Source organism: Aquarana catesbeiana, linkage group LG04 (assembly GCF_042186555.1).
Source record: "Aquarana catesbeiana isolate 2022-GZ linkage group LG04, ASM4218655v1, whole genome shotgun sequence".
Taxonomy (NCBI): Eukaryota; Metazoa; Chordata; class Amphibia; order Anura; family Ranidae; genus Aquarana; species Aquarana catesbeiana.
In genome coordinates this window covers 219,471,137-219,494,043 of record NC_133327.1, presented here as the reverse complement: position 1 = coordinate 219,494,043, position 22,907 = coordinate 219,471,137, and the positions used below count along the sequence as shown (strand labels likewise).

The following is a 22,907-nucleotide window of genomic DNA, read 5'->3' as shown; positions in this document are numbered from 1 at the left end:
CTATCCTATCAGACTCTACTGGGTTACACCCTGGAGTCCATCTTGTTCTGATGGTTTGAGTATGGACAGCCTCAGATGACTGGTACTGATGAGTGCTAGAGGAAGGTAGGGGTTGTGCTATTGGAAAAGGCAACAATGCTGGCACAGGAGGGGGTCATGTCTAATGGATGCCGGGGTAGTGTCCCAACTGGTCCTAAACAAAGTTAGAACTACTTGAGACTGGAGACCAGGGTACTGGTGCTAGTATCACATGTCTAATGATGCACTGTTTTCAGCATCAGGTTAAATGGTACTCAGCAGGGTACACTACGTCGGGGAGTCTATGGTACACCTCCTCTGGCTCGTGGCATGGATATAGCAGGAACACCGGGTTGTATACCCCGATCACCCCTGAAGAAAGGTTTTATAGCAAACCTGACATCCCCTTACACCTACAGAAACTTCCTCTGGGATTTGGGGCTGAGTTAAAAGCTTGGCTGATGGATTTCGGACAAGAGGATGAAATATTAAATGTACTAAGAGATGCTGAGAAACAAGCCACCATACAACTCACCCATGATCAAAATAGATTGATCCAAGTATCCCATGCTTTAGACGCAGACGCTAAGATTTCCTGGTGGGAAAGTTTATTTGGGTATAGTCCGAACGCTACAGCTTTCCTAAACATTTTGCTCCACCCTGTTGCTGTCCTAATCTGTGCAGCCTAATTGCTTTTCCTGATGCAGGTAATAATGTGCATTACTATCAGGAGAATGAACGCCAAAGCTATGAGAATGTGTATCCCAACAAGGTATCTTCTCTCAAGGAACAGAAAGGCCACTACCTCAGAAACAAATCTCTGAGGAAGCCAGATCCAATCCAGATCAGTACAAAGAAGTTGCGCATTTAAGAGAGGACCCTAGAACTATATTTTTCTTGTTCCAGGGATAAGCCTCTTTAATTTTTAGTAATAAAGTGCAGTCAGGTTTACCTAAATTCTAAAAGTTGTAATCATTTTTTATTATTATTATTATTATTTTTTTCTCTCCCTTTTGTTGTTAATATCTGTGTACCTGACCTGCAAAAATACTGTTAATGGGAGAGGAGGTTTTTTTTTTAAGAAAAACATTTGTTTTTGTTTTTTATTTATTTATTTATTTTTTTGTGTTATTATTTTTTTCAACCAATGTATTTGTTTTTTAATACAGATTCAAGGCTCTTTAACAGTCTTGGTTGGAGCAGCGTTCAATCTGTAGTTTTTTTCGTTTTTTTGTGTTTTTCATTATTATTCCCACTATTTTTCCTGTTCATTTTCATTACTCACCTCTCTTCCGTTCTTTTTCCTTCTTTCTATCATCTATCTTCTCAAGATAATGACATATCATTTTGTTTAAAAACGACTTTGCCTGCCCGCAAGTATCATATTTTAACTAAAGTATCCCTGGACATCCAGTTTTTATGTCTTAATGTAATTCCACCTCCCCTAGTCTACCTACTGCTTTAATCTGAGCCCCGTGAGCAGGTGTGGTGAACCCAGGGACCTGGCAATAACAGGCAGTGTTGACTATCCCTACCATCAAGGGCCATGGATGATACTGGCTATTGCTCAGACTCTGTACCCTGTGGGGATACTCGTCCACATTACACCCCTTATAAGTATTTAGTCTTAATGGCCAACACTCTGCTCCTGTCCGGCATTCCTCCAATATCTGTACACTAACGTTCTCCTCTCTCTTTTTGTATTCATGCACGACTGTCTGGAGGCCCGCCCGACCCCCACCTGAAGAAGCAACGACAACCAATTTATTTCTTGAGATAAATATGTCACGAATAAGACTTTCCTGAACTTTCCTTCACCATGCTGAAAAGTGCTGTCTCGCGGTCCGATCCAATTGGTGCAACCATTACATGGTCTTACAAAGTTACAGGACTAGACATGCCAGGATCCCGCCATCAATGTTGGAGTTCCGCTCTTCCAAGGCAGAGGGGCGATGAAACATTGCAGTACAGACACTCATGGTTTGGATGTGAAGTCTCAAAGGCACCAGAATTTCTTTGCTATCTTAAGCCTACCTTGAGGAGTTCCGGCGTGTTCAAGAAAGGAAGAGGAGGCTGCAGTGGTGGTGGGGAAGGGTCGGGGCTTCTGGGCTGTTGTGGGTGGGTACGGAATCATTGAAGGAGGACATAAGTTCAAGAATGAACTTCAGGGGGGACTGTGGTGGAGATTTGGGCCCTGAAGGTGATGGACTTTATTATTAATGTTACTTGCATTGACTTTTCAATGACTATAGTTTGAGAACCCTAGTTTGGAATTAACAAAGACATCTTGCCCTGCTGTGGAATGTTATCTGGAGTGGCTATCTGACCATTTGATAGTACAGTGTCACTTCAAAGGAGGTGTGAGGTGTGAAGGGAACAGGAATAACCTGGTCATGATATGGTAGCTGGTAAGAGAGCCCCCCACCCCCATTGACTCAATGTAGCAGTTTTGGCATATGGAAGGAAGGGGGGGGGAGTTTACAAGTCTATATATTGCAGCACAGATCACTGCCCATTCTCTTGTGCTGACGGTCTAGATGAAGGATGGTTACGTAAGACTTCTCTATACAATGTATCTCCATTATCTTCTGTCTCTTTTCTTTTCTGTAATCTTTTCTACTGTAGGATTTTGCCTTAATATATTATTAATCTCTAGCTAGCATGTGTATGACCATTATAGCAATATTTTGTATCATTGGTCCCTGTTTTACGGTTGTATCCTCCACCTTGTATTTGGTCTCTAACGTTCCTTTTCTGTATAAATAAATGTAATTGTTTATCTTTTCGCACTGTTATCGTTCGTTTTTAATTCTTATATAGGAAAAGGTTTAATCACTCCATATAAGTGAGGTAGGTATAAAAATCTCCTTATCAATATGGTGTCAAGATGATTGAAGCGCATGATTTCTATTATTACATTGTAATATAGGATAAAATAGTTCAACTCCCCATAATGCAGAATGTGCCACCAGATACGTTTTGTCCCTTGCCACGTCGCCTGCCACCAGATGCGTTTTGTCCCTTGCCACCAGATGCCTACCACCAGATGCGTTTTGTCCCTTGCCTACCACCAGATGTGGCTTGTCACCTGCCATCAGATGTGGCTTGTCACTGCAGTGGTGGCAGCACAGGCGTGCGCATTAGTTCAAAGGCAAGCCTGGAGTATTGGGTAATGAGGGAGAACAGCGGTGATCGGGGGGCAGGTGGTAAGAGATGATCTCATCTCTCTGCTCCACTGCCTCACCTCCAGCAGTGTAGAGGTGTTCTGCCATGCTGTGTGGGCGGAAGAGCAGTGATAGGGGGCAGGCGGTGAGAGATCTCATCTCTCTGCTCCACCTCACCTTCAGTAGTATAGCAGCCCTGATGTGAGCGCAGAAGAGTGGTGATGCAGGCGAGAGATGATCTCATCTCTTTGCTCGCTTGCCTCATCTCTAATAGTGTAGCGGCCCCGCTGTGAGGGCGGAACAGCGGTCATGCAGCCATTGAGAGATGGTGCCATCTCTCTGCTAGCTCCGTACGTCAGACAGTGCAGCCTTCGTGGCCTGGCTGCAGCCAGGCCACAGCCTGGTAGTGGGCCGCATCCTGGGGGTTGATGACCCGACTTGATGCAGAGACCCATATATTGATTTCCCCAATTCATTCAACTCAATAGCACAAACACCCAGCATCCCAGAATTTGCCTTTCTGCTGAATTAGCAATTGGTAGAAAACAAGCAACCAATGAAATGATGGATGTGGCATTTAGATATCATGAGGACTTTTGACCATGGACATCTTGATAGCAGGGGAGCCTTGGACACTGGAAAGAAGAGGCCAACAGGAGGAAGAGCACAGGGTGGAGGGAAGAGGCAGGAGGCCAGGGCAGCTGCTAGTGAACATTAAGGGTGAGACAGGACAAAGAGTGAGCTGTGGTTGTAGTCCGTTACTGATCAACATCAAGCTTACATGACTCTGAATGTACCACCACATACTACATGTGTTGCACATTGTTACATCTGCCTGCACAAGAGCCAGTGATGAGGACACAGGGTCTAAACTAAGGCAGGTCATCAAAACAGCAAGGTTTTTTTTTTTTTTTTTTTTTTTATATAAAAGTAATTAGCATGGTGATTAACAAATGAAACAAGGTGTGTGTGGTTTTAATTTTTTGTCCTAAAAAGAGACACTCATGCATAATATACCAGAGACAGGATGGATGCAGTTTGGCATCTTCACCCTTGGCACTAGAGGACTTTGAGGTGGCACTAGCTTACGACATCACATTCATAATGGCTGCACCCAGCATCAGGCATTTTGGACGGCTACACAAAGGAAGCTTTTACAGGTACATATAGTTTGTTGAAATAAAGGTCTGGAGACAGGGTCTTCAAGTCAGACACAGACGGGTACATAGCATTTTCATAAGGAAGCCAACAATGCCCCATACCTAAAGTACTGGTACCGCACCCGGGAACTAGCAGGAAGGGGAGAGACCTTTTAGCGTGACCAGCACCGATTTTTAAAGTTAGTTTTAAAAGCCCCAGACAATCATAAAAGTTTGCCTAAAAAATATATCATCAACCCTTCATATTTTTCATCCTGGTAAAGCCATTTCAAGGAAAACCCCTAGCGATAAAAACGGTCTCATTTAGTAGTATTGTAACTGAAACAGTGGTCTAATTTTTATTAAAATGATAAAATTAAAGTCATGCCAGTTATGGCTTTTTATGTAAAAATGAGACAACGGTCTCAATTATAATGCTCATGAATAAGATAGCGATAAAACTAGGTATCTTCAAGGGATGAATGTCCCCTCAATTGTGTTCCTAATGCACGATTTCCTGAAAAGGTGACTGTGTGCATGTATGAGTAAGACTGTACAGTATGTGATTGTGTGCACGTATGAGTAAGACTGTACAGTATATGACTGTGTGGATCTAGTGACTGTATGCATGCAATACGGTTTTGGTTAAAATTATTTTTTTTTTTTTTGTTTTTTTTTTAATTTGCCCACTGGCCACTTAAACCCCCTGCCTAACCAGACCAAATTTTCAGCTTTCAGTGCTCTCACATTCTGAATGACAATTACTCAGTCATGCAACACTGTATCCATGTGACATTTTTGTCCACACAAATAGAGCTTTCCTTTTGATGGTATTTAATCACGGTTTTTTTTTAGTTTTTGTATTATAAATGAAAAAAAAAAAAAAAAATAAAAATAAAAGAAGTTTTCATTTCTGTTATAAAATTTAGCAAGTTTGTTGTTTTTCTTCATAAATTTTGGCCAAAATGTATACTGCTACATATCTTTGTTAAAAATAACCCAAATAAGTGTATATTATTTGGTCTTTGTGAAAGTTATAGAGTCTACAAGCTATGGTGCCAATCTTTGAAAATTGATCACACCTGATGTACTGACGGCCTAACCCATTTCTTGAGACCCTAAGGCCCCTTTCACACTGAGGCGCTTTGCAGGCGCTAAAGTGCTAAAAATAGCGCCTGTAAAGCCCCCTGAAAGAGCCGCTCAATGCACTCCAATGTGAAAGCCCAGAGGGCTTTCACACTGGAGCGGTGCGCTTGCAGGGCAGTCTAAAAAGTCCTCAAGCCGCATTTTTTTTTTTTTTTTTTTTTTTTTTAACAGAAAATCTCAAGCCGCATCTTTGAAGTGCTGTAGGAGCGGTGTATTTACCGCTCCTAAAACGCCCCTTCCCATTGAAAACAATGGGGCAGCGCTCCAAACCCGCCTACAAAGCGCTGCTGCAAAGCGCGCCTTGCGGGCGGGCTTAACCCTTTTTTGGCCACTAGCGGGGGTTAAAACTGCCCCACTAGCGGCCGAATAGGGCTGCTAAAACGACAGTAAAGCGCCGCTAAATATAGCGCCACTTTACCGCCAGCAACGCTTCAGTGTGAAAGTAGCCAACAAGCCAGGAAAGTAGAGACAGTCCAAGATATATAGTTACGCCCCTTTCACACATGTGGACCGTTCAGGTCCGCCTGCCAGTTTTTTTTTTTTTTTTTTGGCAGACCTGAATGGATGCTCCATACAGTTCTATGGAGCGACGGACGTCAGCGGTGACATGTCCGCTGACATCTGCTCCGCTAAACTGAGATGGATGGAAACCCAACAGAGCAATCCCTGCTTAGCAAATGGAGTCTGTCAAAAACAGACATTATGTGTGAAAGCAGGCATGAGTTTTTTGAAGTTGTCATTTTTTTCCCCACAATTCTTTGCAAAAATTAAGATTTTTTTCTCCATAAAAATTGTCATAAGTTATTTCTCCCTGGGACTCCCCTGCGCATGCGTGTAAGCGATGTCACCACAGACCGGCCAATCAAGTGGCAGAAGATTCGGAACCCAGAAAGAAGACCGGGTTAACATGGAAGCAGCCAGGGATCGGGGGAGTCGTGACAACCCAGCACTGGAGGGCTCCATTTGTAGGCAAGTCTTGTACTTTGTACTAAAAGGAAACCTCCGGCCCCAACACATAAGCACATATGTTTAGTCACAGCATGTGTTCCAGCCGGAGCTTCTCTTCTACAACTGATGGATGGTAGGGAGGTGCCTCCCTTTAAAAGATTTAGAGGAAGGAGGAGTTTCCTGGTTTAATGGGAGGAGTCACAATCTCTCAGGTGCTGTCCTGAAAGACTTCTGGAAAACAAGTTACTGGCAAGTCCAACTTGAAATTTTCCCAAGGCATCTTTCAGGACAGCACCTGAGAGGATAACAGAGACTTACCCCCTTAGGGCGGGACAACAGCCTGCAGGACCTTCCTGACAAATGCCTGGTAGCTGGCAGATGTGAGGTCCAGCCTATAATGTAAGAAGGTAAGGTTCCTTAATTGACAGAGCGTGTAGCTCACCGATCCTGCGTGCTGAAGTAATAGCGATCAGAAACACAGCTTTAAGAGTGAGACATCTGAGAGATGCTTCTTCCAGAGGCTCAAATGGACTCTTTGCTAGGGATTTGTAGGACTACTGACAGATCCCATTTAGGGAAACCTTTGACCGGTACTGGTTTAGATCTTGTAAGAGCTCATTATATTATTATATAGACTACCAGTGGTTCCGAGGCAACAGATTTTTAATTTTTTTTCCCCTTCTAAGAACATTGCTAGTGCAGAAACCTGTACTTTCAAGGTACAAACTGCTAGTCCCTTATCTGCTCCATCTTGCAAAAACTCCAAGATGGAAACAAGGCTCCCTGGGTCTTGGGCAGATGAATCGCACCATGAATTATAGACCTTAGTAATGTTGAGCCATCTATACTATCAAGCAGGAAAAGGGTAACTAAACGGTCTGAAAACCCCTTGCTTTTTAGGAGCTGCTCTTCAGATACCAGGCCACGAGAGACAGGCTGGCTACTTCTGGATGATTTACTGGACCTTGGATTAGCAGATCCTGCCTGAGAGGTAGATGCCAGCAAGGCTTGGTCACCATTCCTAGAACGCTTGAGAACCAGGCCCTTTTCGGCCAAAATGGAGTAATTAGGATGACTGGTACCTTCTCCCATTGGTTCTTCCTTAATACTAGCGGGGTTAACTGTTGGTTCTTCCTTAATACTAAGGAAGAACCAATAACGGGGGGGGGGTAGCAAAGGTGAAATCTCCATGGATACGCCAGAGTGTCTGTCCCTAGTGACCCTTCGAGATTGTTTAAAAGGAAAAGAATTGAGGAACCTGTGCATTCCCTTTTGAGGCAAACGGGTCCACCTCTGGCTGGACCCACATACTGGCAATTGTTGGCGAAGACCTCCGGATTCAAAGACCACTGTCTCCTGAATGGGGTGCCTGCTCAGGAAATCCACCACTCCGTTTAGGGTTCCCTTTATAGGTGGATTGCTGACAGGGATAGCAAGTGCCTCTCTGCCCACAGCAGGATTTCCATTGCCAGTGCTTGTAAGGACCTGCTCCTTGTTCCCCCTGTCCGTTTAGATAAGCCACGGCCGTGGCATTGCCCGTCAACACTTGAACATGGCGAGACTGGAGATCCTGCACAAATAATAATAGAGATAAGGCGATCGCCTTCAGCTCTCTCCAATTTGAGGACCTTGTCGCCTCCTTCTTGGACCAACTTCCTTGGGCGAAGCTTTCCTCTAGGTGAGCCCCCCCCCCATCCCCAAGTGCTGGCATCTGGTCAGTCTTCTTTCGATTGGAAAGGCCCAATCTAGACCCCTTAAAAGGATCTCCTGACTCCTCCACCACCAAAGTGACCTCTTCACCCGAGTTGGAATCTTCACCTGCATGTCCAGGGATCTTAAGCTGTAATCCCATGACCTCAGGAGAAAAGTTTATAGACACCTGAAATGCAGTCTTGCCCACTGAATAGCCAGCATTGTTGAGGTCAGTACCCCTAATGCCAACATAACTTGCTTTATCGTTATAGGCTGGTTGGTCTGCAGCATCGACACCATGCACTGAACCTTGTCCCTTTTCTCTTGGAGAAAGAAAAATCTTCTGTTCCACTGAATTGATTAGGTAGCCCAGAAAGCAAACTTTCGGTGACAGGTTTAGGGAGGATTTCTGGGGGCTTAGGATCCATCCTAGAGATTCCAGATGGTCACGTGCTTTGCCCAAGTTGTCCTGCAACCTTTCCTTTGAGGGGGCGACGAATAGTAGGTCGTCCAAATAGGGAATCACTGCGATTCCTTGAAGACAAAGCGGAGCTAGGGCTTCCGCCATCACCTTGGTAAAGATCCGAGGTGAGGATGACAGTCCAAACGGCAAGGTCCTGAATTGCAGATGATAAATCACGCCTTCTATCTTTACCGCCAACCTGAGATACTTTTGGGACTGAGGCGAGATTGGGATATGCAGGTAATCTATTGACACCATGTAACATTCTGGGGTCAGCAGATTTCTAAATGGGAAAAAAAAAAAAAAAAAAAAAAAAAAAAAAACACACAAGTCCATCCTGAACCTTCTGTACATGACAGATTTGTTCAGAGGTTTTAGATTGAGGATCAATCCCAATTTTCCGGTTGGCTTCCTTACCAAAAAAACGTGAGAATAAAATCCCTGTTGCCACTCTTCTGGTGGCACTTGAATCACTACGCCCTGCTGCATCAGTTCCTTTAATTAGGACTTCATGGCCAGGGCTTTTACTTGATTCTTTGGGGTATTTGTCACAAGAAATCTTCTTGGGGGGGAATTCCGTAAACTGTTGATAGGGTTGAAATAATGACTTAGAGTTCCACTTTAATTGTTTCTGTTTTTTCTTACCTGTGTACGTATCAATTGTTCTATTTAAATTGTTTGTGCTCCTTTCTTACCTGTGTACGTATCAATTGTTCTATCAATCTGTATCTAGATGGAATTTGGAACTGCTGAATAATCATTACATGTTCGCTGATGAGAAACTCTTTGTACCTTAACCTCATTTGGTAATGCCGATAAGATTACTGCTTTTGGAACTGCCTATAAAAGAAGTAAAGGGAGCAGTCCTTTTGGGGATGCTCAGAACTGTGATACAGACATACCTGACTCCGTGTCATTATTCTTATAGAAGCAATAATTTGGCAAAGCAATATAAACTTAAGCAACTTGTTTAAAAGTTGAACCTAACATTTTGGCGCCCGAAACAGGGACTCACCGATGATACTACAAGAGGTGGAGGAACGCGGCTGACGGAACAAAAAGACAGGCATTCCGGGAACCACAGATCAAAAAAAAAAACCTGCGCAGGTAAGAAAAAGCTTTATTTTTCTTATATTCTGTGCTCCCCTGATTTGTGCCTATCCGTTCTGTCAGTTACGGTTCTCCTGGTTTTAAAACACCAGCCTCTGTAGTGGTGAGTCTAGAATTACTGGATATTTTAGTTTATATTGCTGGAATTATTTGTTTGTTTTGTCTGTCTTGTCTGTCTTGTCTGTCTTGTTGAGAAAGTGAATGAGCCTTGTCAAGGATGGTATGAGTTAGAAGGGGATTGCCGAACTAAGCAACGGAATGCGCCTTACCTCACACGATTGGGAACCTGAGGGCTTGTGAGCTTGGGGGTCTGACGCTTATGCTTAACCTCACATCTAACTCATAAACCATAGACAGGTTGAGAGTATAAGCCCTGTCTGCTCCATAAAGCAGGGATAAGAGTGTATGAGAGGGATTCCCAGATACGGGGAGGGAATAAGGTCTCAACAAAGTCCCGAGATCTAGTCGGATACCTGGCCACTTAAAGGAATGCTTGTATATGTTGTAGCCGCATTTTTGTATATGTTGTAGCCGCATTCTGGTTTGTTATTGGGCTAGCATATAAAGTAATTATTTATTATTGGGCTAGCATATAAAGTAATTCGGTTTCAGAAATCTCATTCCGGAGAGGTTTCTAGAATTCTAGCACCCTAGGAGGAAGGCAACGAGGAACTAGTGTAACTTAGCTGGTTTGCTATTGGGCTAGCATATAAAGTAATTATTCATTCTTGTATATGTTGTAGCCGCATTATATTGTACACTTAGGCTAGGTTTCCACTAGTGCGTCCCCAAAGTCGCGCGATTTTGCCGCGATTTTTTACCGCGATTTTACCGCGACTTTTTACCGCGATTTGAAGCAATGCCTGTATCTATAGACCTCAAGTCGCATCAAAGTGGGACCAAAGTAGTGCAGGGACTACTTTGAAGTCGCTGCGACTTGAAGTCGCACAGATATGAACGGTACTCATTGGAAATCATAGGAAACAATTTGTCATGCGACTTTTCAGTCCCAAGTCGCATGAAAAGTCGCACTAGTGGAAACAGAGCCTAAGTGTCCCACACGCTACCTAGGCAGGACTGTTAGAATGGGCCAGAGGAACACAAAACCCCGTCAGGGAATTGTGGCGCACTATACGGTGCCACAGATAATTAAGAACATTTATGGGAAAACCGAAGCACAGGACTTAAAGGATGTCCTTCGTAAATTTAAGGTGAAAGGAGCAGCGGGCTTAGACCCGGATGTATGGAGTGAAATAAAAAGGGACAGACAAGGAGAGGTGTTAGAGAAGCAATGGATGCGTCAGGTTCAATGCTTAATTAAGGTCTCAAATAGAGCGAAAGAAGAGGGGTGGAAGTATAATCCAGATTGTGATGGTTGGGATATGAAAGATAGAAGAACAAAAAATGTCGAGGCTCCCAGCTCAGCCATCCCACCCCCATACACCGACGTAGAACGCAAACCACACAAGATATATCCGGTACTTGAGGGGAGAGGATGGGTTTGTCAGGATTGTGGAGCACAAAACCCAGAATGGGCAGTAGAATGTGTGCATTGTGGGGCACAAAAACCTCATCCAGAAACTGTAGCTCCCGTACGCACTGATACACGCATTGTTCAGGTAAACAATCCAGAATTTGGACAAGCAGCCCATCCAAATGCCCCGCCTACTGTCACTCGTAGAATGCAAATAAGGACTTGGGCACCATGGTCGGCAGACACCCTTATGGCATTAATACAGAGCACCCCAGACCCGGTAGCAAAGCCAGCTGCTTTTTGTAGATTTGTGACACAGTTAATGAATACACATGAAGCGACCTGGCAGGATGGGGAGGATTTATGCAGACATAAAATGACTCTGACCCTGTTTAACCAGTTTATGACCGACCTGCAGACCAAGCTGAGGGGGATGGCAATTTAGAGACAGGACACACGTCAGACACATAGACTCAAGGGCCCCTTTTATTGCTAGATTAGAAGCTTTTTGTCAGGCAAAACAACAAGAGGGGGGGTCAATATCACCCATGAAACAAATGCCAGGACAGACTGTATCAGACTTTTACTTATCTATTGAAAGTATGATGGCAGATGAGGGAATGGATTTAGAGCTGCCAGTCACGATCTGAGCCTTCAATAGACAGTTTATGGAAGGATTAATTCCACAGATAAGTGAGAGACTGAAAGCCTGCACACCACCCTTAATTTGTTGCGATTTTTGGCAGAAAAAGGTTGCAAGGTTAATAAGAAAAAGTTGCAAGTGTGTCAGGAAAAAGTTATCTTTTTGGGACATTGTATATCACAGGGTACGAGACATCTCACTGAGGAGAGGGTTCAAGTGATAAAGGGAATGTTACCCCCACGGAATTTCAAACAATTGCGTATGTTTTTAGGTATCGTGTCATATTGTAGACAGTGGATACCACATGCTAGCGCTTTGATGCAGCCATTATACGATTGTTTGAAAATTGTACCGTATGTGCTTACAGAAGTAGCTTATGAGTCGTTTATCACTTTGAAAAAGTTGTTGATTTCTGCCCCGGCTATTGGTATACCAGATTACACCAAGATATTTAATCTGTACATTGCTGAGATCACTGGACACGCCACAGGTGTTCTGACACAGGCACATGTAAAACAAAGACCAGTCGCTTACTTTTCAGCAGCATTAGATCCAGTATCTAGAGGTTCACCGTCTTGTGTACGGGCGGTAGCTGCAGTGTCAATTATCATAGATAAGTCATCAGAGATTGTTCTAGACAATCCAGTCGTAGTGCATACCACACATGACATACATGCAATCTTGTCTCAGGTACAGCCCAAACACATTTCAATGGCTAGGCAATTAAGATTACAGTGTACTTTACTCTTACCTCCAAATGTTACTTTTCAGCGCTGTACAACCTTAAATTTGGCCACCTTTTTGCCTCTTCAGTCACCAGATTTGGCAAGGGGGAATGATAGTACTAATAGTACTAGTGAGAAAAGAAATGAGGACACTGACACTCTTTTGTTTAAAGAAGTAGATCAGCACGATTGTTTTCAGCTCATGGAACAGGAGACAATGGGATTCCCACATGTTACAGATACACCGATTTTAAATGCTGAGCACACCTTGTATATAGATGGTAGTAGGTTTGCTGATGACAAGGGTAAATATCACACAGGGTATGCTGTAGTGACTGATACGCAGGTGATTGAAGCACAGGCCTTACCAGCCCACATGTCAGCACAGGAAGCAGAATTAAAAGCTTTAGAACAAGCCCTAGAATACTTAAAAGAACGAGAAGGGAATATTTACACTGACTCTGCCTACGCTTATGGTGTAGCGCACGATTATGGCCACATATGGAGGGCTAGAGGTTATCTGACAGCAGCAGGTACACCTGTAAAACATGGAGAAGGGATTAAGAGAGTCCTGAACAATCTTCAAAAGGTTAAACGAGTAGCCATTATGAAGATAGCGGCACACACGAGCGCAAAAACAATTGAGGCAAAAGGAAATGCATTTGCAGATTTGACTGCAAAACAGGCAGCTCTAGGGGAAGGAAGCCCTGAGACCTTAGCAGCGGTAGAGGTGAGTATCCCAGAACCAACATGGCAGCAGCTGAGTAAATTACAGGAGCAAGCAGGGGAGAGCGAGAAAGATAAGTGGGTCAGGATGGGAGCAGCACCAGACCTTGACAATGTATGGAGGGAAGGAGGCAAAATATGCCTGCCTGCCTCTCTGTACCCAGAAATTGCAGCGGCAGTTCACCTACCCACACACGTCAGTTCCAATTCCATGTATAGGATTGTGAACCAAGGATGGCTCGCCCCTGGATTCAGTAGCACTGCAAGAAACTACTGTGCAGCCTGCCAAATCTGTCTCCTGAATAACCCAGGACAGAGAGTAAAAACCCCACGAAAACACCAGGTCCGGGCCCAATACCCCTTCCAGAGACTGCAAATTGATTACATACAAATGCCTAAGAGCGGCCCTTTTGAATTTGTCCTCGTGTGTATCGATTTATTCTCAGGTTGGCCCGAAAGTTATCCAGTAAAATCGGCTACAGCTAAAGCCACAGCTAAGAAACTGATCACTGAGTTAATACCTAGGTTTGGTCTTCCTGAAACCATAGAATCAGATAGGGGGACACACTTTACAGGAGAAATCATGCAGAATGTGATGACCATGTTAGGGGTTCAACAAAGTTTTCACACCCCTTACCACCCACAGAGTTCAGGATCAGTGGAGAGAGTAAATGGGACAATAAAGTTAAAAATACAAAAAGCCATGCAAGAGTTAAACAAGCCTTGGCCAGAATGCCTGCCTTTGGCTTTGTTCTCTATAAGGTACACTCCAACAGGAAAGACAGGATTATCCCCATATGAGATACTTTTTGGGAATGCACCTAGATTGGGTTTATACTTTCCACAGAGTATGCAATTGCAATGTGATAGTTTGACTGCATATGTGATACAATTACAACAACGTCTAACTAAGATCCACAAAAGTGTGTATTCTTCTCTTCCAGACCCTAATTCAATAACAGGTACACATACTCTGCTACCAGGGGATTATGTATATGTGAAGAAACACACCAGAAAGACATTGGAACCCAGGTTTGAAGGTCCTTACCAAGTACTCTTGACCACAGCCACCTCAGTAAAGCTGGAAGGAAAACCTACCTGGATACACGCATCACATTGCAAGAAACAACCCGAGAAAACAACATGATGAAATATCTACTTACAGATTTTTTGTTGAAGATTGTTGTTTTACAAATATATGCATGGACTCCTGGTATTAATGTACTTGAAGTAGAGGAAACAACAACTTTCGAATGGGCTATAGATGATCCTAAAGTAGCAAATTATTATTGACAAAGGTAGACTAGTACATCTTTCCTCACAGATACAACAGGATACTGCACCACATTGGTGGGATATATTTAGTGGAATGTCTTCTACAGCAACCAATATCTTTCACTGGTTGTTAAGTCCAATGGTAATTATTATTCTAATATTAATATCACTTACAATCACGAATATATGTGTATACAGGAAAATAAATAGGAAAATTAGGAGAATAGACAGGGTATACTGATAAGTGTGTATTGACATCACCCTACTCCTATAAAACTCCTCTTCTTGAATTTTAAGATGTTGGTAATACCTAGGGGGATGGGTTCTACCCCTCTGACAACTCGCGGTCAGGGAAAGGACTCTGGGGAAAAACTGACTAGAACTTATTCATGAGGACCCAGGGGGAAGGAGAGGATGATATCAAAGGGGGAAATTGATAGGGTTGAAATAATGACTTAGAGTTCCACTTTAATTGTTTCTGTTTTTTCTTACCTGTGTACGTATCAATTGTTCTATTTAAATTGTTTGTGCTCCTTTCTTACCTATGTACGTATCAATTGTTCTATCAATCTGTATCTAGATGGAATTTGGAACTGCTGAATAATCATTACATGTTCGCTGATGAGAAACTCTTTGTACCTTAACCTCATTTGGTAATGCCGATAAGATTACTGCTTTTGGAACTGCCTATAAAAGAAGTAAAGGGAGCAGTCCTTTTGGGGATGCTCAGAACTGTGATACAGACATACCTGACTCCGTGTCATTATTCTTATAGAAGCAATAATTTGGCAAAGCAATATAAACTTAAGCAACTTGTTTAAAAGTTGAACCTAACACTGTATTGCAAAGCCCAGAGAAAGAGTGGTCAGTATAAATTGATTTGATGTTATGGCTGACCACTGTGGAAGGAAATTTTGCAGCCTTCCGCCTACCCGCAGGGTGGAGTCATTGGGATTTTTCAGCTTGTGTAGGAGGATGGAAAAGGATTCCACCTTTGCCTTTAGCTTTTTGTGCAGACCAATTCTTCCTCCTCCCCTGGGACTAGTCGTCCTGCTCCTGAACTTTTTGGAGGTTGAAAAAAAAAAAAAAAGCGCTTTGGGGGTTGCTTCTTCTTTACCGGGAAGGACTTCTTTCTAATTGGCAGTCCTGTCTAGAATGGTATCTAGATCAGGGCCAAAGAGAAGGTCCCCCCGAAAAAGGAATCCCACAGAGCTTGCTCTTTGATGCTGCATCACCTGGCCAAGTCTTCAGCCATAATGCTCTTCTTGCCGAATTTGTTAGGGCTGCTGATCTAGCCGACATTCTAATTGCTTCGGCTGAAGCATACGCTATATAGGCTACCACAGAGGACAAGATAGAAAAAGAATCCAAAATTTCCTGTTTGGGTGAATCCGCTACTGTATGAGCTTTTAGCTGGTTAACCCAATACTCCAGGTTCCTGGCTGCACATTTCGTGGCCATAGCTAGCTTTAAATTGCTCATGACCGATTGCCAAGATCTCTTGAGCAAAAGATCTATACGCTTATCCATTGGATCCCTTAGGACCCCCATGTCTTCAAAAGGCCAGGTTGGTGGATCTAGAGAACTGGGAGAAGGCAGCATCCAGCCTGGGGACCTTGTTCCATACCGCAGAGGGGTCTTCCACAAACAGAAAACATCTCTTGTGGGCTTTTAAGAGTTTTTTTTCTCTGGTTCCTGACCTGCTTTTCTTCCTTAAGTCTGAAATGACAGAATGAACTGGAAAAGTCAGATCCTTAGGATCACCTAGACCTGTATACATGCGGTCGTGCCATGTTAGTTCCTTTTTTTCTTCACTTAGGCCAAGGGTAACATATGTATGGCTCTAAGAAGCCCATAAACTTCTCCCAGGGACAATTTAAATTTAGACAGGGCTACCACCCCCTTACCCATCTCCTCTTTTGAACCCTCAATGGAAGCAGGGGATTGCCTGGTAGAAGGGTCTTCCGAAAGGTTCTCTGGGACAGAAAGAGAAACCTGGGAAGACTCGGATGTGGAGAGCTGACTAGCCGTCAGATTAGTAAATGAATCACGGAATGACTGAATCCTGGCATACAGCTCCTTTTTGACTGAGGCAACCAAGTCATCACAAACGGAAGCCAATTCCTCTTTAACTAAGGAAACAATGCAGGTGCTGTATAAGGCTTTCTTCCAATTCTCCCCCATTTTGGTTTTGCATGAGGGGCATTTCCTTTTGCCTGAATCAGAGCTTTTGGCCTAAGAAAAGAAACAAAAAAAAAAAAAAAACAAAAAAACACCACACACACAAACTAGGAGGCCTTTGCTGAGACCCAGTCTCCACCTGTGGACCACCCCAAAGTGCACTTTAAGAAAGGATAGAAACAACCTAAAGTGCCCAGACAGACCACCGACACCAGGGGGAAAAAAAAAAGAGGAAGGGGGTGGAGACAACTGAAAACCCCAAGTAAAGGAATGGGCAAATTTAAGTTGTCTCCTACCTGGGCCTTGCAGGCACCTGTGCCTGTCCCCTCCATTGCAGAGCCCGCCATGTCCTCCATCGCAGGTGTGCAGCGCCTCACTCGTGACTTTACGCTCCGCTTCCTGGACTCCCATAGTGCCACTGCACCGTAAATAGTTGTCAGCATCAACCTTGCCTCCTCCTCCTGCGTCTGGCCGCCGGAAATGACGCCGACCCGCCCTTAACTGATGTCACTTCCAGCACGGCCAAGACTCTTCTCAGCCACTGCAAAATGGCAGTGCTGCACGCGCAGCCGACACTTGGCCGGAGCAGAGGGGGGGCGGCCGGATCCCACTGTGGCTCTCCCCAAGCACCAAAGGGGAAGAGGAGCCAGAACATACCGCTGCCAAAGCCTGGGTTGAGGAACTCCTTCCCCCCCCCCCCCCCCCCCCAGGAGCACCTGAGAGACCATGGCTCCCCCCCCCCCACGGATGTTCCCTCTGGGCCAGAGGAAACACACAAACTGATGGATGGTAGGCAGGAGCTTCCCTTAAAAGATTTGGAGAAAGGAGGAGTTTCCTGGTTTCCGATGGGAGGAGTCACGATCTCAGGTGCTGTCCTGAAAGACTCCTTGGGAAATACCTTTTATTAGTAGATTAAAGGCCCATACACACGATCTGACTTTTTGACAACAAACATGCAAATTACCTGTTTTAAGGCAACATCCGACCGTGTGTACGCTCCATCGGTCAAACTTTTTTGGTTTTCATCGGACAAATGTTGGCTGTGCAAACAGACAAACTTTCCGCCAACAAAAGTCCTATGGTGCAAAAGCCTATCTTATGTACACAAGTCCATAGGACTTTAGTCCAAAGTACAAACACACATGCTCAGAACCAATGCAAAAGATCAGACAACAATACAGAAGTTGACCAAAGGGTGGCGGTAAAGAGCTGAAAAACCATTTTGATTTGGTGAAAGTTGGCTGAAAAATTGAAAAAGTTGCCATGTGTATGCATACCATCTTTTTACGCTTATATTATAGAAGTTTCAAAATCCAAGCGCTGGTGGAACCATCATTCTTGGAATGGGGATGAAGACACTGACAGTACACCTATGGACAAAATACAGGAATCTGTAAAACTCACTTGTTCTTTAAAGTGTTAGTCCACTGAAGACTATGCGGACTACCAAATGATTCTTAGAAGTCCTTGGAACACCAACCACCATTAAGCTTGCCTAGCTCATGCTCACCTCAGGCTGGGTTGTCTGACTTTTTTTTTTTTTTGTTTAAAAAGGTCCTGACAGAGCTTTGGGTGAACAAAAACACCAAATACAAGAACTTGATTACAGATCTGCATTGAGGCCATAGGCAGCCTGATCCCATCCTTTTCACAGCTTCATGAAAAGCTCATTGACCAACGTATGGATATCTAAAGGGTAACAACCACCACCTTCTACATTAGAAATATTTATCATCAAATACCTGCCATGAAACAAGTGTGATCTTTTCCTCTTCTCGCCCACTACCTGGCTGTATGTCCCTTCTGTCCATCAGGCGAAAGGATTGGGTCCCAAAAAAAAAAGGATGGGCAACATCTCATCGGTAGCAAGCCTACAGCTCATATGACACAAGCAACCCAATTGCTGGCAACAACTCGCTAGCCACAAGATTATTAACAGAGCATTAACATTGACTATTGGGGGGGGGGTTCACACCCTCGCTAGCCAGACCAGCTCCATTACGGTTCCCACATTAGCAAGAGGGTAGCATTCCAGGCCATTTAGGCAGCCAATTGTTTAAGATAAGCGAAAACCTCTCCTTGGGGATTCCACTTTTGGTAAAGTGTCAACAGCAGCATAATCACCCATGTGGCACAGCCCTTGCGTTGAACAATCCATGGTGTGTGAATCAGTTGTTTATCTACACCCAAAGGAGAGTTCCAAATATGTTTTTCTCTTAGTTTTGAAAACATTGAGATTTCCTTTCCTCATTCCATTCAAGAACAAAACAAGTTTGGCTTTAGTCAGACATAGAAATCATTTGTTGCCTAAAATACACATTTGAGAAATACAGGTTCCATTAATGGTGGCCATGGCCTGCATTTCCATCTCTGGAGCATGTAGGCACATGGCCTTTGCCTGCCAAAGAACCCCTCCCAGCATGGATCACCTTTATTATACTGAACCTTTTCTTCATGTAGAGGTCCAAACCTAGCTTAAAATACGATACCAAGGTGAAAAAAAAAAACAAAAACTTCAAAATGTTCTATTCCTCCCTGCTCTTAAACGAGACGTGGGAAAAAGCTCTATTTTTTTTTTGCATCATTTCAGTCTATCAGATGTGCCATCCACCATTTTCAACAAGGCTGATTTACTAAGAGCCCATTTACAACATATGCACTTGGCAGCTTTGTCCAACGCATAGACAAAGCATTTCGCCTTATGCCCTTTTATTTCAGTTCACACCAATGCAGTACATTGATGTGCACTGAAAAAAAAAAAAAAAATAGAGCATGCAGCATTTTTAGGCCTCATGCACACTGCTTGTACAGGCATTTGAGGGGTGTTTTTTTCTGCCTCTAAAACTTGGAGCTTTTGACATTAAAAAATGCTCAAAAGCGCCTAAACGGACATTAATGCATTCTAATGGCCATAATTCTGTATCAACTCTAGGCACATGCATAAACATGGATGCATGCACATGCAAAAATGTGCTGTTTTACCGAGTCCCACTTTGTGTGTCCATCAAGATCGGGCTCAGAGAAATATAAGAGGGTGGCAGGAACATGCAGAAGGTTTATTTCCTTGAGGCTGTGCTCACTGCATCCAATTCGCATGGTAGGAGATTGTGACTGGCTCTCTATGGAGCGGGTTCACATATCTTCACTGCGGCTCCGGTGCAACATTGAACAGGAGTCATGTGCATCTTTGGGTCTGTTTCAGGTCCAAATTCAGCCCAAAATTTCAGGCTGAAATCGGACCTGAAATGGTGAACTGGGACACACCGAAACCCTGCTGTGAGCCGCATGTGGCAATATTGTGAACCCAGCCTAATGCAGAGAATGTATTAGAGGAAATAAGCCTTCTGCCTGTAGAACCACTTAAAAGCAGAAGCCCAGTCAAATCCTAACTATACCTAAACATGCTCCCACCCTCATTCTAACTACACTGTGTAAAAGAAAGATGTGTATATTTACCCATGCTGAGGGCACTCTGGTTCAGCCACATGATCTCTCCAATGGCCAGTAGAGGAGAAATTGCCAACAATTGCCTTACCATTGTCAGCTGTTCCAGGGAGCTCATCACGTGACAAGAGTGTCCTCAGAATAAGCAAGTATAGATATTTTTGCTTTACAGGTTAGTAGACTTAGAATGAAGGTGGCAGCAGGTTTAAAGTAGTAGACTCAACCCTGGGTATGAGCCCTCCCCCCCCCCACACTCAACCCAGGGTATGAGCCCGACCAAAAACGCGCACCCCCCCCCCCCCCCGACGCTCAGCCCAGGGTACGAGCCCGACCCCCCACCGTCGCTCAGCCCAGGGTACGAGCCCGACCCCCCACCGTCGCTCAGCCCAGGGTACGAGCCCGACCCCCCACCGTCGCTCAGCCCAGGGTACGAGCCCGACCCATCCCCCCCCCCCCTCCGAAGCTCAGCCCAGGGTACGAGCCCGACCCATCCCCCCCCTTCGAAGCTCAGCCCAGGGTACGAGCCCGACCCATCCCCCCCCCCTCCGACGCTCAGCCCAGGGTACGAGCCCGACCCATCCCCCCCCCTCCGACGCTCAGCCCAGGGTACGAGCCCGACCCATCCCCCCCCCTCCGACGCTCAGCCCAGGGTACGAGCCCGACCCATCCCCCCCCCTCCGACGCTCAGCCCAGGGTACGAGCCCGACCCATCCCCCCCCCCCGACGCTCAGCCCAGGGTACGAGCCCGACCCATCCCCCCCCCTCCGACGCTCAGCCCAGGGTACGAGCCCGACCCATCCCCCCCCTCCGACGCTCAGCCCAGGGTACGAGCCCGACCCACCTCCCCCGATGCTCAGCCCAGGGTACGAGCCCGACCCACCTCCCCCGATGCTCAGCCCAGGGTAAGAGACCGACCCCCCCCCCTCCCCCCCCTCCGACACTCAACCCAAGGTACAAAAAAAAAATAAAAAAAATATTGAAGTTTGGGTTAGAAAGGCATTGGAAGGATGTCCAGGCTCATCTCTAACACTGCCTGTTAAAGCCCTTTGAGAACCAAGCTTCAAAATTATCCAAGGTATGAAGATTCACCCAATTTACTCTAGAAGGATCCTCACCTCCTTTAGTAAATCAGTATCGCATTTGTCAGCAGGTGGGTAAAACACCGTGGGGCTGATTTACTAAAACTGGAGACTGCAAAATCTGGTACAGCTGTGTATAGCAACCAATCAGCTTCCAGGTTAAATTGAACAAGCTGAAGTTAGAAGCCGATTGGCTGCCATGCACAGCTGCACCAGATTTTGCACTCTCCAGGTTCCTCACATCTACTGGAACACATCGCTCGATGTTGGCAGCCCAGAGCCGAGTACAAGAAACCCCCGTCCTCCTCTGTGCTGTGCTGACCTCGGTCCTCATACATGACACCTCCCCCAGTCCGGCCTGTCACTTACCTACAGCAAGGTGTCCGCTCCTGTCACATCGTGCTCCGGCTCCTTCTGCCTTTCGTACCCGAGATACACGGACATATTTCGTCCCGCCCCTCCTTACTATAGCAGGGCGCTCCCAGTGATGTGCTGGGGTGGGCGGAGCTGTGTGTGTGGGGGGCGGTCCCCGCACAGGTGTGACAGCTCACCTTTTCCTTCTCCTATTGTAACCTTCCGCCCCCCATCCACCTGTCCTGTGTGTACACCCCATTCTTCTCCCACTCCCAGTGTATACAATGAGGTCCGAGGAGCTTCCTGTCTGTGTCACACACTAGGAACAAGCTTTTCCTAGAGTTACACTTATTACATAGATCAGCATAGGCTTAATGCAAAAACACATAGTCAATGTTTTTTTTTTTTTTTTTAGCTGTCTTGTTTATACCATAACAGTGCATAGAGATGAGGGAATGAAAATACAGCCTGTCTATGTTTTAGCAGGCACCTCACCAGTCACCACTAGACATGAACTTGGCATCCTCTGCACTCCTCTCTAGATGAATGCTGAAAAGTGGCGGCTGGTGCTCAAAATTTTTGGGGAGGCGCAAACAAACTGAAAAATTCTCAAAAATGACTAAAAAACCCATCAATTGCAGCCACACTGTGCCTATCAAATGCAGCAACTGTGCCATCAATTGCAGCCACTGTGCCCAGCAAATGCAGCCACTGTGCCCATCAAATACAGCAACTGTGCCCATCAAATGCAGCCACTGTGCCATCCAATGCAGCCACTGTGTCCCCCTCAAATGCAGCCAATGTGCCATCAGATGCAGCCACTGTGCCCATCAATTACAGTCACTGTGCCCAGCAAGTACAGTCACTGTGCCCATCATATGCAGTCACTGTGCCCATCAAATACAGCTTCTGTGCCATCAAATGCAGCCAGGCGCATCCCCGACTGTCACTGACATGCCTCCTGATTGGCAGGGAGGAACCTTAGTGTGAAAATAGCAAAAATTAATTCGCTATTTCAAACAACAGGGTGGGATTGGGACGCAATGCTCTGCACCCCTAGCCCACTCTATTTTGAAGCCTATTAGAACCTCTGGCTCTAATCACGTGCTTCAAAATACATATCCACGCCATAGTATTTCATGTGTCCGGCATCCTGAAAGGGGCACATGAATAGGGAGAGCGGCAGCGGACGCTGAACGTGTGCTTTTCCTTTTTTAGTCCAGTGAGCTGTGGGGGTCAGAAGGCGACCCGAAGAGCTCTCACAGCAGGTAGCCCCAGAGGTCCAGATTAGCAGAGGAAATCCCACAGCAGGTAACCCCACAGGTC

The 22,907-nt window shown here is 45.1% G+C and overlaps 1 protein-coding gene across 4 annotated transcripts in view; it reads right to left on the bottom strand.

Moving 5' to 3' along the window:
* Positions 1-21,744, bottom strand: part of GPR160 (G protein-coupled receptor 160) — an 87,786-nt gene extending 66,042 nt beyond the window's left edge. Inside the window, exon 1 of one of the 4 annotated variants that reach the window (XM_073626173.1) lies at positions 21,597-21,744. The gene's annotated coding sequence lies outside the window, so the exon portion shown is untranslated. The remainder of the gene's footprint in view (positions 1-21,596) is intronic. The other 3 variants (XM_073626174.1, XM_073626176.1, XM_073626175.1) reach the window with 3 other exon arrangements.
* Between the last annotated feature and the right edge of the window lie 1,163 nt (positions 21,745-22,907).